The 18,128-nt window shown below is 46.7% G+C and overlaps 1 protein-coding gene across 2 annotated transcripts in view; it reads left to right on the top strand.

Annotated features, from left to right (window-relative positions):
* PDZD2 (PDZ domain containing 2) overlaps positions 1-18,128 on the top strand; it is a 337,168-nt gene that overhangs the window by 84,472 nt on the left and 234,568 nt on the right. The window lies entirely within an intron of this gene.

Below are 18,128 nucleotides of genomic sequence, written 5' to 3' on the forward strand. Positions count from 1 at the left end.
TTATTACCAGCGGGCGCCCGGCTCCTTCCCTGCAGCGCCGCGTTAGCCGGAGGCTGGAGTTCTCTTCTGAGCTCCAGCTTCTGCCTCTCTCCATGCGCACTATGGGAGAGATGTCATGACGTCTCTCCCATAGTTCCGAGGAGCAGCCTGGCGGACAGGACGGCGGTGGATGCAGGAGCGAGGATTAAGTGGGTTTTTCTTGGTTTTTTTTGTTTGTTTTTTTGTACAAGCGGCACTACAGGGGCATTATATGGGGGCATTATTACAGGGGCATTATATGGGGCACTATTATAGGGGCATTATATTGGGGCACTATTACAGGGGCACTATATGGGGGCACTATTACAGGGGCACTATATGGGGGCACTACTACAAGGGGCACTATATGGGGGCACTACTGCAGGGGCACTATTACAGGGGCATAACTATGGGGGCACTACTACAGGGGCATAACTATGGGGGCACTACTACAGGGGCATTATATGGGGCACCACTACAGGGGCATTACATGGGGGCACTACTACAGGTGTATAATATAGGGGCACTACTATATGATTTCCTTCCTTTCAAATCAAGGGGGTAACGTCGGCGTATCTAAATATATTTTGGGGTAAAAGGTAAAAAAGTTCCCTGACCCCTGGCTTAAGCTTCTCTAGCGTAGTGCCTATTCAGAAGCTACTAATCCTTGTGATGTCACTGAAGTAGCCAGGAGTTTATTGATCATATGAAGGTGCATTTTGTGTTGATCAGTAACGAACATGGATGAATAGAGTGTGCTAAATGCCAGGAGAGGGGGGGGAGGGGGGGGTTTTAGGGGGTGTGTATGTGTGTATGTGTGCGTGTGTATAATATATATATATAATTTTTTTTTTGTTTAGCATCTTATCGGTTATAATATTAACATGGCAGCCAGCGGTGAGCAGTCTAGCATCTGTCTGCTGACCTCTAACGTTGTCACTAAGTCACATTACATTTTTATAGTATATAAAGCGCCTCAAGGGTTCTGCAGCGCCGTACATGGGATTGAACATGTTTAAATTACAAAATGTAAGGGTGGTCACACAGGACAGTAACAGAGAAGGTCACATTTTTACATCTATACAGATTTACAGCATTGCAACCTGCAGATTGCATAATTATGTAGAGACCACAAAAGGGGAGAGGTGCAAAGAGAGAGGAGGGGGGGGGACAGATTTGGGCCGTGCAGAGGTTAGTTGTAGGCTTCTAAGAAGAGATGTGTTTTATGGACTGGTTTGAGGCTGCACTTCTCATAGTATGAGGGAGGGCGTTCTATCATTTTGGAATATATGGAAGAAATCTTGGAGGAGGGGGATGGGAGGATGCGGCATCATTGGCTGAGCAGAGTGAGGAGGAGGAGGGTTTGACATCCGTGGTCGAGGGTTAGTCCCGTTGGCAAGTGTTTTTGCCATCACTGGTCTGAGGCCACCTTCGTTTGCTTTGTGCAGGTGTTTTTTTTTCTAATGTAATTCCCTTTGCGAATGCGCCAACCACATCTCGCCTTTGTGAATGCGCACATATTCATCATCGTTGGTTTGAACCATCAATGGTTTTCCATCAATGGTAGAAAGTAAGCAAACTTCCTTACTTCCTAAAATTATGTAATGAAATTGAGTCCCCCATATTTGTCACCTTCAGCATTTATCAAATTTAAATATTATGGTAGAAGTACTTGGAAATATTCTTATTATAGCACTTTTCTATTGGTAGGGTGCAGGGCCGTAACTAGGTATTTGAAGGCTCCATATCAAACGTTGTAAGGGCCTCTATGTGACACCCAATGGTGAAAAATGTATATAACACATGTAACTTTGACAAGGAAGATGGGCCCCCCCTTAGCCCAGTTAGTGCCTAAACCTAAGCCCTCCATCCCGGCAGCCTAAACCTAACCCTCCTTGGGGGTTCCCTAACCTAACCCCGGGGGTGCCTAACACCCCCCTTCTCCTAGCTTCACCCTCCCGGGGGGGTGCCTAACCCTAAGTCCCCCTGGGAGACCCTAACCTAAGCCTCCCTCCCCCCCTGCCACAGCTGTCCATGCCCACCACCAGGCTTACCTTCGTTCGGTATGCCGGGCGTCGGGCTCCCAGCTTAGGGATAATGATAGGCGTCGGGATTTCGACACCTATCATTAGTCCCCTGTCGGAATTGCACAGTCGAGAAGCCAGCGGTCGGCATTTCGATCGTCGGCTTCCTGACTGCATACCGCTCTGGGCCCTATAGCAGCTGCTCCCCTTGCATGATGATAGTTCTGCTCATGGTACAGTTCCATTGTTAGCCATCTCTTCCTTTAACTCTTCCCAGAGCTCGGCTGCTTATCTCAATATTTCCACACGCAGGGTTGGATGGGATCCATCCAATCAGCTCTCTGGCTGGGCAGCAAGATCACTTCCTGGTGCCCATTGGTGCGGATGGAAGACTACTACAGATACTGTCCGTGGTGCATCTTTCTACTGCATTGCCCAACATGCACGGTAATGGTCTGATATTTGGGAAACCTTCACAGCTCCATCAGGCCATTTGCCCAATATTCGATGTGATGTATCTGCTTTATCAAGTCGTAATATTCTTTTAACAATACAATTGCTTGGGGACTGTGCCTGCAAGATATTTGCGATAATTATGACCAGCATAAGGGCTTACAGACTGGTCATTGTTCATTGTCACTCTCCGGTCTCTAAGCCCAAATGAGCCGTGCCCAAATTATTTAGCCACTATGTTGGTTACGTGGTGCCTACCTCTGTGGCCAACTTGTGCTGAGAGTGAAGAGTTAATAACTGAGGGCCTGATTCTGCAAGGATCACAGTTACGAATAGGCACGCAATCGGCCGCGTTGCGTTCCTCGTATGCATGGCAGTGCGCGAACCAGCCACTGCCATCGGGACTGCGATGGCAGTGACTTGCCAGACCCATCGCAGAGTGATTGACAGGTAGTGACTGTTTGTGGGAGGTGACGGGGGGGGGGGGGACGGTCGGTGAAAAGCAGGCGTGCCAGTGCGGTTCAACAGCGTTGCAGGGGCGTGCATAAATTAACCACTGCGATTCCTTACACAACTTGTGGACTAATAGCGTGCGATGAGGTTAGCAGTTTCTGCGTAAGGTCAGAGCTTGTGCAAGTGTGCCTGAGGCTGCGATGGTGCTCGATTGTACCGATGGTTTCGCAGTCTTGCTAAACATATACGGATGTGTGTAAGGTAAAGTGGGCGTCCTTATGTAGTGCTGCGGAGGCATAGCGATGGCAATGGATTAGCGTAGTATCGCAGTTGCGATCTGTAGTGAATCAGGCCCTCTGTCACCATCAGTGATCTCCCATGGATATTTCATTTTCACCTTTTGGTCTGTGGTCATAGTTTGGAATCTCCTAGCTATAGGTAGAAAGACGGAGATCTGAGCGTTAGAAGGGACACATTGCTATATTACACAGCTGCCCTATTAATCCACTCAGGAGAAGACCCAGGGGCCTATTCATTAAACATTAAAATTCTCTGGAGATAATTAGCTTTAGAACTCTCATGGAGTTCTAGCTAATTATAGGTGGAATTCATCATTCCACCTCTCCATAAGTATCTATTCCGAAAAGCTGTCATTTTTGCGATGACAGCTTTTCGGGAAATAGATACTTTTCCCTGCCTACACTACCTTATCGCGTCTGGAAACAGTGCTGCGCATGCGCTGTTACATCTGTAAAACCAGCGCATGCGCAGCACTGCCTACAGATGTGGTAAGTTTTGTACCCCCCCCCCGATCTTTTCCCCCCTCCGCTCACCTTCAATCCCCGACTTACCTGTCCGCGCAGCAGCCTCCGGCTCCGTCCTGCTGGTCTGTCATGTGGTTTCCCAGCAGACCACATGACAGATTAGAAAAAGAAAAAAAATATATATTTTTTTTCTAAACTTTCTTGTGCTCTGCTGGGGAGCACACATGACAGACCAGCCTCCGGAGCCTGAGGACGGATCAGAGCGTCGGAGGGACTCGTCGGGGGACCTGCACACGCTGATACAGGTAAGTGGATTCTGCTATTCGCCACCTCACAGTGGCGAATAGTAACTGCATCAAATTCCGAAAATTTATAATTTTCGGAATTTGATGAATACCACAATTTCCACATCCCCATAGTAATGTACTAATGTATGGGGAGTGTGGAAATTAACGCAGGGGAACTTAGCAAGGAGATATCTGTGATATCTCCTGTGTTAAGTCTGTTCATGAATACCAAAATAACGTTATTTAAGGAAAATGTCCTTAAAAACGTTATTTTAGTGTTGATGAATAGGCCCCCATTCCATTAAATCGCTAAAACACTGGTAGCTGTGATTCATCTGCGCAGTGTGATGCAGGTGAAGGAATATCTCTGCCGAAGCTGCCGTACATCGTGTCGTTGGCAGTTACTGAATAATTATTATTTTCCATTCCGGTTTCCAAGATGCTGCATTCAGGGGTTTTACCATTTTTGTTTAACATATAAAAGTCATGGAACAAAGTTCTGTTAAAACGATTTTTTAAACGCTGTGGTTATGACCCTCACTTCGGGGACTCGCGACCACCCTGAGAAGCAGCACTAGCAATGACTTTGGTACCTGCCCTCGGTGGAAAGCACTTGTATTGCATTATAGTATTGGGCAGTTGCCACAGGTTTCTGGTCTGGCGCGCAGCCTGGAGGGGGAACTATGAAACCACTGCGCTAACTGAATAATGGCGCACAGACAAAGAGAGCCCTATTCCTTCACAGGTCGCAGCAATAACACACATCATTTGCTTTCCTGGGAAATAAATGAATTACTGACAGCTATGGGAACATGATGTCATGGTCATAAACCCAAAATGTGTGTTTATTTAAGAGAGATTGCCCATTCTTCGTGTATAACCCACCACGATGTGCCGTAGATGTTTGCAACGCTTTTTGTATTGTGCAGCAAAGCATTGTGGTCCATTTGCCGCAGTATATAACCCACACACGATGTAATATACATAATAATTTGCATATAACTGTATCTTTTTTTAGTTATGCTTTTAGGCTTTACCCCGTAACATTTTTTTCTTTGTTCCTGATTACACGGTATAACCAGCCCAATGTACGGTCGTTCTCCATCGCTGGCTTTGAGGAAATATCATGTAAACACTGCGGTAACAATCATGGGAATTCACAGTGTTCTCAGGGTATTGTGTCCGGTGTGTTCCTGAGCAATATCCTGATCTATGTGTTTATAAACCTCTCTCACTTTAGTCCGTACCACAAAGGCCGACACTTGAAATGTGCTCGCTTATTAGCAATGTGTCGGCGATCTAAAGAGAAGACTCAAAGACGATGAGCAGAAATTGGTTTGATAGAGGGTTGGCAGGAAAATTTTAAGTAGGGTGGATCCTGTCGATGAGGCCTGTCCTCCTGCAGACATTTGTTCGGCCATTTGCCCAGTGCCAGCCCTCTGGCTACCTCATTGTGCATGTCCTGGGAAACAGTTGGGGCAGATAGTGTATCGGCTACTACCCCGCCACCCTCACAATTAGACGCCTCACCGTTTCCTCTGTATGCAATGTTTATATAAATCAGGGATGGGGAACCTCAGACCCGGGGGCCGTATAAGGCCCGTGGAATCATTTAGTCTGGACCTCTGAGCTTTTTTTCCTGCTGGCCTAGGATGGCACCCTGATGCCAGAATCTATGCATTAGTGCCAGCAGCAGCGTCCTTAGGATGCTTAAGACCGTCACACCGCTGCCCTTACAGCTCCTCGGAGCATCCTGGGGAATTGCTGTAATCACCAGCGATTGTGACTCCGCCTCGATGTGACATCACACGGAGGGGTTGTGGCCTGTGCAAGGCCTGCGAATAATGTTATATATATATATCAGAATCCTCGGCAGAAAAAAGGTTCCCCACCCCTGATATAAATAATAACTTTACGGCTACACTAGACTAATAAAAGCTGCTGTGTATGTATAAGTTATATATAGTAGAGACACTATGGGGCAGATTCAATTTGCTGCTGTGTTTACCGCACAGATAAAGCTCCGAGTTTAATGCCCAGAGCTATTCAATTGTAAGTCAATTTCTCCATGCGGTTACCCAGCGGCTAATGCGCATTAACCCATAGATTCCAGGTTAAGTGCCCGGAATCTATGGGTTACCCCGCACGGTAAGCCCCAGAGAGTGCATTTATAGCATCCACGTTAAGTGCATCCTCTGGGTCTTACTGCGCAGAGTATAAACAGTTAATTGAATAGCTCAGGGCGGAGCTCATTGAGTCTGTCCCCTATGAGTGACGATGACTACCAGGTACAGAGAAGGTAGAAGGTGCAAAATGTACAGTAAATGTATTTAACATAAATTTAACAAATAAATTTAAATTTAACAGAAGCAAATGGAAATTGGAGTTTCCTGCCCTGAAGAACTGACAACCCAAATGGATCATTACGATTTACTCACCGTTTTATTAAACAAACCTCCTCTTATAGCATTTTATTTATTAACAGTTATTTATATAGCGCTCAGATGTTCCGCAAAGCTTATCAGAGGATATTTCAGTGACTCACATTAGTCTCTGCCGCAGTGGAGCTTACAATCCATATTCCTTGTCACACGGTCAGGCACACACTAGGGTTCATTTTTTTGTCAGAAACCATTTGACCTATCAGTGTGTTTGTATAGTGTGGAAGGAAACCCATGCAAGAGTGGTGAGAACATGCAAACTCCACACCATATGCCTTGATCAGAAGTTGAACCCATGACCTCAATGATGTGATGCCAAGTACTACGCCAATTGTGCTAATGCAACAAACAAACATAATACAATTGAAATGCTTATTTTAGCAAAATGCACTTGAGGAATGCAAGAAAAACATAAGTGGTAATAATAGCTTAATGCCCTCACACATCACGGTGTTCACAGAGACTACCCAATGCTGCCACCTTGTGGTGAATTATAATTTTGTCTCCATCCCACATGTGTCTTTGCAGAAAAGGGCTAGCTATTGTGACTTTCATACTGACGATTTCCTCCATACAGACTGGGTACGCCGCAGGCTGGCCCGAACGCATGGGATGCCAAGCAAGTGTTTAAATGCACCTAAAATGTCCCCACGTTTTTTTAATATTTATGTACAATTTTCCCCTGCCCTTACACTATCCTATAATTCACCTGTAAGATTAGTGTCCAATCGATTGGTTTGTGTTCTGCTTGGTAACTGGCCTCCACCTTCTGATATCACTGAACATAAACTGACTGATATGTGCAGATAAAGCCAGATAATTGTGTATTCTAATTGGCAGATAGTTAAGGTTCTTAACAACACTAGCTGCTGTAATTGAGGCACAGACAGTGAGTGTGTCATTGCTTTGTGTTATCTGTAACATATAACACTGCTGTATGTGTAGCATAGCGCCTGGGTGTAACTAATGCAGGGCATGGGCGGTATGGCTGCTGATGCAGCAATGTCTATAATACCCAAGTAGGCATCAGGACGGCAGAGCCCCACGGTTAGGTGCCATTGTCCCGAACCGCCCACTTTCACGCGAGAATTGCTGGGGTCTGACGGCTATTTCAGGAGATGTGCCTTCTCTTGCGGGGTGCCGGGAACGGCACCCGATTTTCGGGAGGCTTCCGGCAGTCCCGGGAGAGCAGACAAGTATGGCAAAAGGTCGACACACAAATGGTCAACACATGGTTTTTCATGATTTTTAGGGTTAGGCACCTGGCAGAGGGGACTTCCTGCAGTTAAAGGAGAGCTGGGAACTAGAGTTAAGCAGCATGTCTTTTTGACAGCTGCGGTAAAACTACTACAAGTACCAATAAACACTCTCACACAGGGGTTTATATTCTCACATTGTGTAGTTTTGTTATTAAGAGATAATACATTTTCACCATTACAACTGTCCTGCAGGTGGCAGTAGATTACAACATTTTCACCATTACAACTGTCCTGCAGGTGGCAGTAGATTACAATATTTGCACCATTACAACTGTCCTGCAGGTGGCGGTAGATTACAATATTTGCACCATTACAACTGTCCTGCAGGTGGCAGTAGATTACAATATTTGCACCATTACAACTGTCCTGCAGGTGGCGGTAGATTACAATATTTGCACCATTACAACTGTCCTGCAGGTGGCAGTAGATTACAATATTTGCACCATTACAACTGTCCTGCAGGTGGCAGTAGATTACAATATTTGCACCATTACAACTGTCCTGCAGGTGGCGGTAGATTACAACCTTTGCACCATTACAATTGTCCTGCAGGTGACAGATTACAATATTTGCACCATTACAACTGTCCTGCAGGTGGCGGTAGATTACAATATTTGCACCATTACAACTGTCCTGCAGGTGGCAGTAGATTACAATATTTGCACCATTACAACTGTCCTGCAGGTGGTGGTAGATTACAACCTTTGCACCATTACAATTGTCCTGCAGGTGACAGATTACAATATTTGCACCATTACAACTGTCCTGCAGGTGGCGGTAGATTACAATATTTGCACCATTACAACTGTCCTGCAGGTGGCAGTAGATTACAATATTTGCACCATTAAAACTGTCCTGCAGGTGGCGGTAGATTACAACCTTTGCACCATTACAATTGTCCTGTAGGTGGCGGTAGATTACAGCCTTTGCACCATTACAATTGTCCTGCAGGTGGCAGTAGATTACAACCTTTGCACCATTACAACTGTCCTGCAGGTGGCGGTAGATTACAATATTTGCACCATTACAACTGTCCTGCAGGTGGCGGTAGATTACAATATTTGCACCATTACGACTGTCCTGCAGGTGGCGGTAGATTATAATATTTGCACCATTACGACTGTCCTGCAGGTGGTGGTAGATTACAACCTTTGCACCATTACAACTGTCCTGCAGGTAGATTACAACCTTTGCACCATTACAACTGTCCTGCAGGTGGCGGTAGATTACAACCTTTGCACCATTACAACTGTCCTGCAGGTGGCGGTAGATTACAACCTTTGCACCATTACAACTGTCCTGCAGGTGGCGGTAGATTACAGCCTTTGCACCATTACAACTGTCCTGCAGGTGGCGGTAGATTACAACCTTTGCACCATTACAACTGTCCTGCAGGTGGCGGTAGATTACAACCTTTGCACCATTACAACTGTCCTGCAGGTGGCGGTAGATTACAACCTTTGCACCATTACAATTGTCCTGCAGGTGACAGATTACAATATTTGCACCATTACAACTGTCCTGCAGGTGGCGGTAGATTACAATATTTGCACCATTACAACTGTCCTGCAGGTGGCAGTAGATTACAATATTTGCACCATTACAACTGTCCTGCAGGTGGTGGTAGATTACAACCTTTGCACCATTACAATTGTCCTGCAGGTGACAGATTACAATATTTGCACCATTACAACTGTCCTGCAGGTGGCGGTAGATTACAATATTTGCACCATTACAACTGTCCTGCAGGTGGCAGTAGATTACAATATTTGCACCATTAAAACTGTCCTGCAGGTGGCGGTAGATTACAACCTTTGCACCATTACAATTGTCCTGTAGGTGGCGGTAGATTACAGCCTTTGCACCATTACAATTGTCCTGCAGGTGGCAGTAGATTACAACCTTTGCACCATTACAACTGTCCTGCAGGTGGCGGTAGATTACAATATTTGCACCATTACAACTGTCCTGCAGGTGGCGGTAGATTACAATATTTGCACCATTACGACTGTCCTGCAGGTGGCGGTAGATTATAATATTTGCACCATTACGACTGTCCTGCAGGTGGTGGTAGATTACAACCTTTGCACCATTACAACTGTCCTGCAGGTAGATTACAACCTTTGCACCATTACAACTGTCCTGCAGGTGGCGGTAGATTACAACCTTTGCACCATTACAACTGTCCTGCAGGTGGCGGTAGATTACAACCTTTGCACCATTACAACTGTCCTGCAGGTGGCGGTAGATTACAACCTTTGCACCATTACAACTGTCCTGCAGGTGGCGGTAGATTACAACCTTTGCACCATTACAACTGTCCTGCAGGTGGCGGTAGATTACAACCTTTGCACCATTACAACTGTCCTGCAGGTGGCGGTAGATTACAACCTTTGCACCATTACAATTGTCCTGCAGGTGACAGATTACAATATTTGCACCATTACAACTGTCCTGCAGGTGGCGGTAGATTACAATATTTGCACCATTACAACTGTCCTGCAGGTGGCAGTAGATTACAATATTTGCACCATTACAACTGTCCTGCAGGTGGTGGTAGATTACAACCTTTGCACCATTACAATTGTCCTGCAGGTGACAGATTACAATATTTGCACCATTACAACTGTCCTGCAGGTGGCGGTAGATTACAATATTTGCACCATTACAACTGTCCTGCAGGTGGCAGTAGATTACAATATTTGCACCATTAAAACTGTCCTGCAGGTGGCGGTAGATTACAACCTTTGCACCATTACAATTGTCCTGTAGGTGGCGGTAGATTACAGCCTTTGCACCATTACAATTGTCCTGCAGGTGGCAGTAGATTACAACCTTTGCACCATTACAACTGTCCTGCAGGTGGCGGTAGATTACAATATTTGCACCATTACAACTGTCCTGCAGGTGGCGGTAGATTACAATATTTGCACCATTACGACTGTCCTGCAGGTGGCGGTAGATTATAATATTTGCACCATTACGACTGTCCTGCAGGTGGTGGTAGATTACAACCTTTGCACCATTACAACTGTCCTGCAGGTAGATTACAACCTTTGCACCATTACAACTGTCCTGCAGGTGGCGGTAGATTACAACCTTTGCACCATTACAACTGTCCTGCAGGTGGCGGTAGATTACAACCTTTGCACCATTACAACTGTCCTGCAGGTGGCGGTAGATTACAACCTTTGCACCATTACAACTGTCCTGCAGGTGGCGGTAGATTACAACCTTTGCACCATTACAACTGTCCTGCAGGTGGCGGTAGATTACAACCTTTGCACCATTACAACTGTCCTGCAGGTGGCGGTAGATTACAACCTTTGCACCATTACAACTGTCCTGCAGGTGGCGGTAGATTACAACCTTTGCACCATTACAACTGTCCTGCAGGTGGCGGTAGATTACAACCTTTGCACCATTACAACTGTCCTGCAGGTGGCGGTAGATTACAACCTTTGCACCATTACAACTGTCCTGCAGGTGGCGGTAGATTACAACCTTTGCACCATTACAACTGTCCTGCAGGTGGCGGTAGATTACAACCTATCAGCGCCTGGGTTGCCCTCTTTTAAGAAAAGCTTATTCTAATAAGACATGCCCGGCTGTCATAGCCGGTTTGTGTCAAGCTGACCTGATTTTATCCAGAATCCTGAAACAAACCCCTTTCTACTAGGTTCAAAACACTAAAACCCTGTGATGTAATGCCGCAAGTGACTCACCTTTTGTTTGTGACCGTTTTGAGCCGTGTTATGTTTTTCATAGATCTAATCAAATATCCTGTATGGCTATTGTTGTGCTGAGCAATTTCCCTGGGTATTAGGCTGAAGAATGGGCGCACTGATTCCTGAGAGGATGCCATGAAGAACGGCCTTCCCAGTGACTAATGTACAGCTTTGGAAGTTACTTATATAATAGTGGAACTTCCTGGGGTAAACCTATAATAAGTACATGCTGGCAGAACGGCCAAGGCTCTCATTGGCGGTATGTTAATTGCAGATATTCCAACATTGTTTGTGTCTACATATAGCGAAGATGAAGGAAGTCTAATTTCCTCTATAAAGCAATAGGATGGCATTGTACTTCCTTGGTATAAGGAGTCACTTACTGTATTAGTATTTATATAAGAATGCCAATATGAGGTGCTCTTGTTCTTTTTGTTTATGAAGTGCGTACATATACAGACATTGGGCCTGATTCACTACGGAGCGCTATTCCGCTTATACGCACGCAACGCAGCTCCTAATATCAGCTGGGATATGTAAATGTTTGCAATTGCATTGCGATCGCAGCCTGACATTAGGACACCCACTTCCCCTTACCCACATATTGCCGTAGAAGCCGCATATTTGTATGCAGCTCTTCTGCGAAAGTATGCGTCTGTCGCAGCGGCCGGGAGGTGTATTGAGACGCCCACCTGCGGCTTCGCCGATCATTCGACTATCGCAAACTGTGGTCCCGTAGAATAGGCACGGGAATTGAGATGCCGTAACCATAATCCTTGCGTACGGGATCGCAGTCGCAGGGTGTGACGCCCCCATAAACGGCGTGACGCGCCAGCATTCTTTGACGCCATTCCCCGTTACCACCCTCAAGCGCTCCCTGGCTGTTAATCACACTGTGGGTAATTAGTCGCTGCGAGCGACTACGGTAATGGTCCTTGACATATACGCTTCTGCGTCTATCTCTGTATCCGGCCTGTTGTGCTTTGAATAGTATTGCTGTGTAATATATCCTGCTTAAACACGTGGTGGCTTCCGCAGGCCGCACCTTAGTAAATGTACCCCCTAGTTTTTGTAAGATTCAACTAACATTTCTCAAGACGTACACGAAGGACACTAGGGATGGCCGTAATAATCTGAGCTAACGTCTGGTCACACAAGTGTCATGGTAACATGAACTCCGCTTAGTCTCCGGGCGAACCCTTATGCTGATTTCGGTGCTAGAGGCTGTAGTCACATTACAAAGCGTTTACAAGCAACGGTTTTAGGTCTCTCTGGAAAGTCGCAGCTTTTTATCTGTTAGAATTTGCTTCCTGTGTCATGGAAATATCGTTTCCCATTAACGGTCGCCACTAAAGTGCCAGAACGCTGTTCTTTTCTGACTTAGCGGCCTATTTATCAAAGGCAACGGGCCCTAAATCCTGCAAAAACATCCTGTGTTGCACCAGCCCTATCCTTCGTGCAAGAGATCCTTCCAAAATCAGACTGGTATTTCGGAGTGCGCACAGGCCTGCGTAGCCCGCAATCCTATCTACACGCACTTACCAATCATAGCCTACGCCCCGTTACCACTCAGTTACGCACCTTCAGACGCAAGTTGAGATGGGACTGAGATGTGTATGACTTGTAATTGCCTGTAGATGCATGTGCGCACCCAGAGAGCGTGCGCCGCGCTAAAGCCGCGAGACCCGTCCGTATGGAAGACTCACGGGCAGCCCTGCACCAGCCCAGTAACGGGATCATATGGACTATGCCGACTTCATGTCACGGAGGTGTCCAAATTTCCTGGTTAAAAAAAATATATTTTCAGCATCACGTGAACATAATAGAGAGTACGTTCCTGATAGGTTACTGGAAATATAACATGTTAATGTCTAAGTCACATTCCAGTAGTGGGAACATGGATGAAAATAACGTCATATGAATATTGCTGTCCTGAAAGCATCTGGTTCCGGTAGTTGCTGGAAAAAACGACTTCACCACCGAGTGGAATAAATAAACTTGAAAACTTCTAATGTAAATCCAAATAAATCCAGTGTATAATTGGAGGCAGCAGTCATCACACGAGAAGCACATACATTATACGCCGGCAGTTCTCACCTCCGCGGAGATCAGTACTGTGCGCACCCCAGATGTCTGTCGTGCTGTGAAGGTTATTGGAAAGTGTAAGTGTAGGAACGGTGATTGCACAAGTCTGAGGCTCCTGGAGGCTGACATGTATAGGAATGCTGATGGGATTACATGGGATGTTTCACGGTTTTCTACATGTCATAACATCTGTGGGAATAGCCATGGAAACTACCGGTATACAAGTATAATTAAGATCCTGCCAAAAATAAGATTTTCTATCGCTGCTCATTTCAAATATATGACAAGACATCTTTTACTGCAATTAATAAAGAAGAGTAAAAATACCCAACTCTCCATCACTGGCCGAGAACAGTAAGAGCAATCTTTATGTAAGCTCTTGGAGGCAGGACCCTCCGTCCTCTCACTCTCTCCTTAGCACCGTCCATGCAGCCTGCACTACTTGTATTTTGTCTCTAAGTGTGTTCAGCGACTCTGATACTGGGGGTCATTCAGACCCGCTCGCGAGCGCAGGACTCTCGCAAGCGGGTCGATGTTGCCCCACTGCGCATGCGCACGACGGAGGGAGCTCCGTCGTGCGCATGCGCGAGACCCTGATAGCGACGGGCTCTCCGTCGCTCCGGGTCTCGCACCAAAGGGGGCGTGCTGTCGATGTTGATTGACAGCACGTCCCCTTTGGTGGGCGTGCCGGGGGCGTGGCTGCCAGATGGAGGCGTTCCCATGGGAACGCCTACCGTCTGCAGCCGGCCCCACTGACATCACTAGTGATGTCAGTGGGAGTGATTTTGGCTCTGATAGAGCCAAAATCACTCAAGGACTTGCGGCAGCGAGACCCTACCACAAGGGTCTCGTCACAAGCCCAATGGTCGCGATGGTCTGGGGGGGGCGTGGCCGGGCTATGATGCCGTTTTGGGGGCGCCGCCCCCTCTTCACAATGCCGGAAAAAAGACATTGTGAAGCAGGGGGCGTTGCCACGATGACGCGATTCAGCGCGAATCGCGTCATCGGGCCCCCCGCCAGCGGGGGTTTTTACTATTAGTCTGGGGGGGTAGGCGGCAGCCGGGAGGCTTGCCTGCCTTTCCGGGGGGGTCGGGAGCGGCACCCGATATTCGGGAGGCTCCCGACCAAATCGGGAGGGTAGGCAAGCCTGCATCATCATGGACGCTCGCTATAGCTGTGGGTGGTAACCCACAGCTATGCGAGCGTCCATGAGGCCGCTCCAAGTTGAGGGAGGAGGACCCTGATTCAGAGCGAGCGCTCTGGTCAGAGCATTCGGCTCTGAATCAGGCCCACTGTACGCTCGCCCTTATCTTTATACAGGCTCATCGATTGCCGAACTGCCTCCTCTCCCTACGACTGAACACAGCTGGCCCTACAAGATAGTGAGTTGCCCTACCCTTGCCCTCGTCCTACTTAGTTTGTCATGTTATTACCCCGGGTGCCCAGCGTACCATAAGACAGTCTGTGCAATCACAATGGAAGCTTGACGAGGATTTAATCCCATTTGCTGTTCTTTTCGTTCTACATGGAAGACACAGGATAAGGGGAAATTGCAGTATAAAGACCTAGAACCACTCTCACTGATTACATCAAGCACCAGCAGATGTTCATCTGTTTCATTTACTACAGCATAAGGTTCTATACTCCTCCTGGGATGCCGTTGTTCTCTCAGTCGCTCTGCTTTGTTCCTGATGAACATCAGATCACCAACGTCGGGCAGTGGGAAATTGGCAGAAAGTTTTTTTTATTTCTTTGCTGCTCCCACAGTTGCTTAATCCAGACATTAAGGTTGGTGCAGCGCTGCATGACCCACAACCAAATCCTAAACCTAGGAAGGCCAGGTCCCTCCCAGACACAGCTGCGCTATACCCTCTGCCCTCGGAGCCATTTTGAGCACAGTATTTACTCCTTTACCTAGGTCCAGGCATGGTTGCTAGTATACCCATGTGTCCTCTGTCCGAGGGCTACAATTACTAAGATGGGAGTTCTATTTAAGAAGTGATGTTGCCCATAGCAATCAATCAGATTCCAGGTATTAACTTCTAGAAGGTGCTAGATAAATGAGAAGTAGAATCTGATTGGTTGCTATGGGCAACATCACTTCTTAAATAGAACTCCCATCTTAGTAAATTTACCCCCAAGTCTCAGGTGATTGTAGATGAACAGTTCATTTTGGGTACAGCCATTTCTTTCAAACATGAGGTAAACGGGGCTCCCCCCTCCCCCAGCTATGAAGTGCACCAGGTTGCTGCGATCAGACAGCAAAGTTCTGAAACACGGTTAGGCGAAGTCTGGATCATGCTTAGGAGTGTACTGTTGATTAGATTACGTGCTGTGGGTCCTAAAATGGCTGTTTTGAGATTTCCTGATATGGTAGAGCTGGCACATGTCCTCACTCAATCCATCCATCCCCAAAGCTGGCGTCCTACTCAGATTGGAACCTCCTGCTTTACTTTAAGTCCGTTCTGAACAGGCTTTGCTTGTCCATGGGCATATAGTGACTCTTCTACTTGGGGTAGGGATAAGTGTTGTGATGAGTAGAGGCGTTCAGTTTGTGGTTATCCACGTGGAACCGGAATTTGCCATCTTTTTTTTTTTTTTTCCTGTACAGAGGGCCTAATTCAGCATAGGACGGAATTGCACAATCGCACTCAAATGACTGCAATTCCGTCCTGCAAAAATGCGAAGTGTCTGACACCTCCTTGCTACATCTACGTTCTCTCCACCTGGGATCACCATCGCGACCATCGGTCAGCTTCCAAGGCCAGGAAGTCTGCGTCCTTGGACACAGATCCTGGCCTTGCCAATCCCAGCACGCACCCAAAGTCGTCATCGTGTATGGAGAATATGTGATAATGTTGGTTCAACAAGCCTAGAGGAGGTGTCTTCTATTTTGAGATGGACACAGTCCAGCACCCAAATGGCCGCCTCTCTCTCTTCATCTACCTTCTTAGACTGAGGCCAGGCAGGCCAGTAGTTGGCAGATTCCCCACAGGAGCAGCAGGGACGATCTATAGCCAGATATGTTTGGTCCGCGTAATGTTCCTGGATAGGTTAGTCCAAAATAACATTTACTCACTTCACCCAGTGTCTGTGCCACTGACAAACATCTCTGCAGTTGTGTGGGGGGGCTGGATTGGACTGGATTACACACCCTAATTTTAAACATAATGAGAGGTGCTATTATGCTGAGACTTGTAGTGCCATGCAGAAAAAAAAGATGCAGGTGCACACTCTAAGCACTAAGAATACTGATAAAACAATGTATGCCCACCTCCCTCAGCAAAGTGAACCTCATCAGGTGGGTCCCTAACATCCCTAGTACTGACACATTATATACATGTATCCAGGGCTTCCCTATATTAGTGCTCATTCCAATGTGTAGAGCACAATGCAAGACCCTAAACTAATTAAAATCACCTCATTTAATTAGGATTGTTGGCAAATTCAGGTGCTTTCTTCTTTTACCTGTAGAGGGGGATTTATCTGTAGCCTAGCAGGAACATAGGTGTGGTACTTAGGGGGGACAATCCTGCCTTCTGCTGACTGCACCTCTTTGTGACTTTGCTCAGGGCCTGCTGAATCCAGCCATCACCAGAGCTGATTGTTGTGTCCTGTCACTAGGCGCCCATCTAATTTTTCAGTGTCTCCATCCCCAGGATGTGCTTAGGGGCTTTGCTTCACCAGCACCACAAACATGCGGCTCAGTGTCTGATCAAACACTTCAGCATTCACCCAAACGGTGACAGCAGCGACGAGAAGAGACCGACCATTATCTGCTGCGTTATTCCAAAAAGAAGCTCCCCAACCTTGTCTCCTTGCTGAGGAGTCACTGCTGCCATCTTATAGTGCAGCTCAGACCAGACGTCACTGTTACCTCTCTGTCCTCCTCACCTGCAGACCGGCCCTCTCTCTCTCCTCCACCCTCCATGGGATTAGCCTCTTACTATTCCATGTCAGCACTGCAGTTGTCTTTCTTCATCTGGTATCTGGTCAGCTAGTCGACATTTAGAAAGTCGTCAGGTTCTGAATGTCAACAGACATAATGTCCTCATGGAAGTTAGGTCAACAACTACAATTAGGATGTTGTGTTTAAAATGTCGACACGTTCAGAATGTCGACATGGTTTCTTGTTGATGGTTAGGATTAGGCTAAAATAAGCAAAAAAAACAAACATGTTGACGTGTTAAAATTTAGAACATGTTGACTTTGTGAATGTCGACTAGTCATTACCATACCCCTCCCGCTCACCATCTAGTTTAGTCTCTTCCTTTATATTTTTCTCCCTCTCTGTCCTGGCCACACTTACTTCATTACCCCCCATCTCTTCCTCTCTGTCCTGGCCACACTTACTTCATTACCCCCCATCTCTTCCTCTCTGAATACTCTGCTTTTCTTACTTTCTTTAGGGACCGTTTTTTCAAATAGAGAAGGTCCCTAAATCGGTATAAAATAGCAGTTTTAGCAGGTTTTATGGATTCTCCCTGTTGGTGCCCACAGGATGCAGTAGCCATCGCCAAGTGTCACCGGCCATTCCAGGGGCTCTGATATGATAGCCGGGAAAGCCAGTTGTCGCAGCGGTGGTATCTGTATTTGATACCGTTCAGTATATCTGG

The sequence above is a fragment of the Taudactylus pleione genome, unplaced genomic scaffold (assembly GCF_031769625.1).
Source record: "Taudactylus pleione unplaced genomic scaffold, aTauple2 ptg000189l, whole genome shotgun sequence".
Taxonomy (NCBI): Eukaryota; Metazoa; Chordata; class Amphibia; order Anura; family Myobatrachidae; genus Taudactylus; species Taudactylus pleione.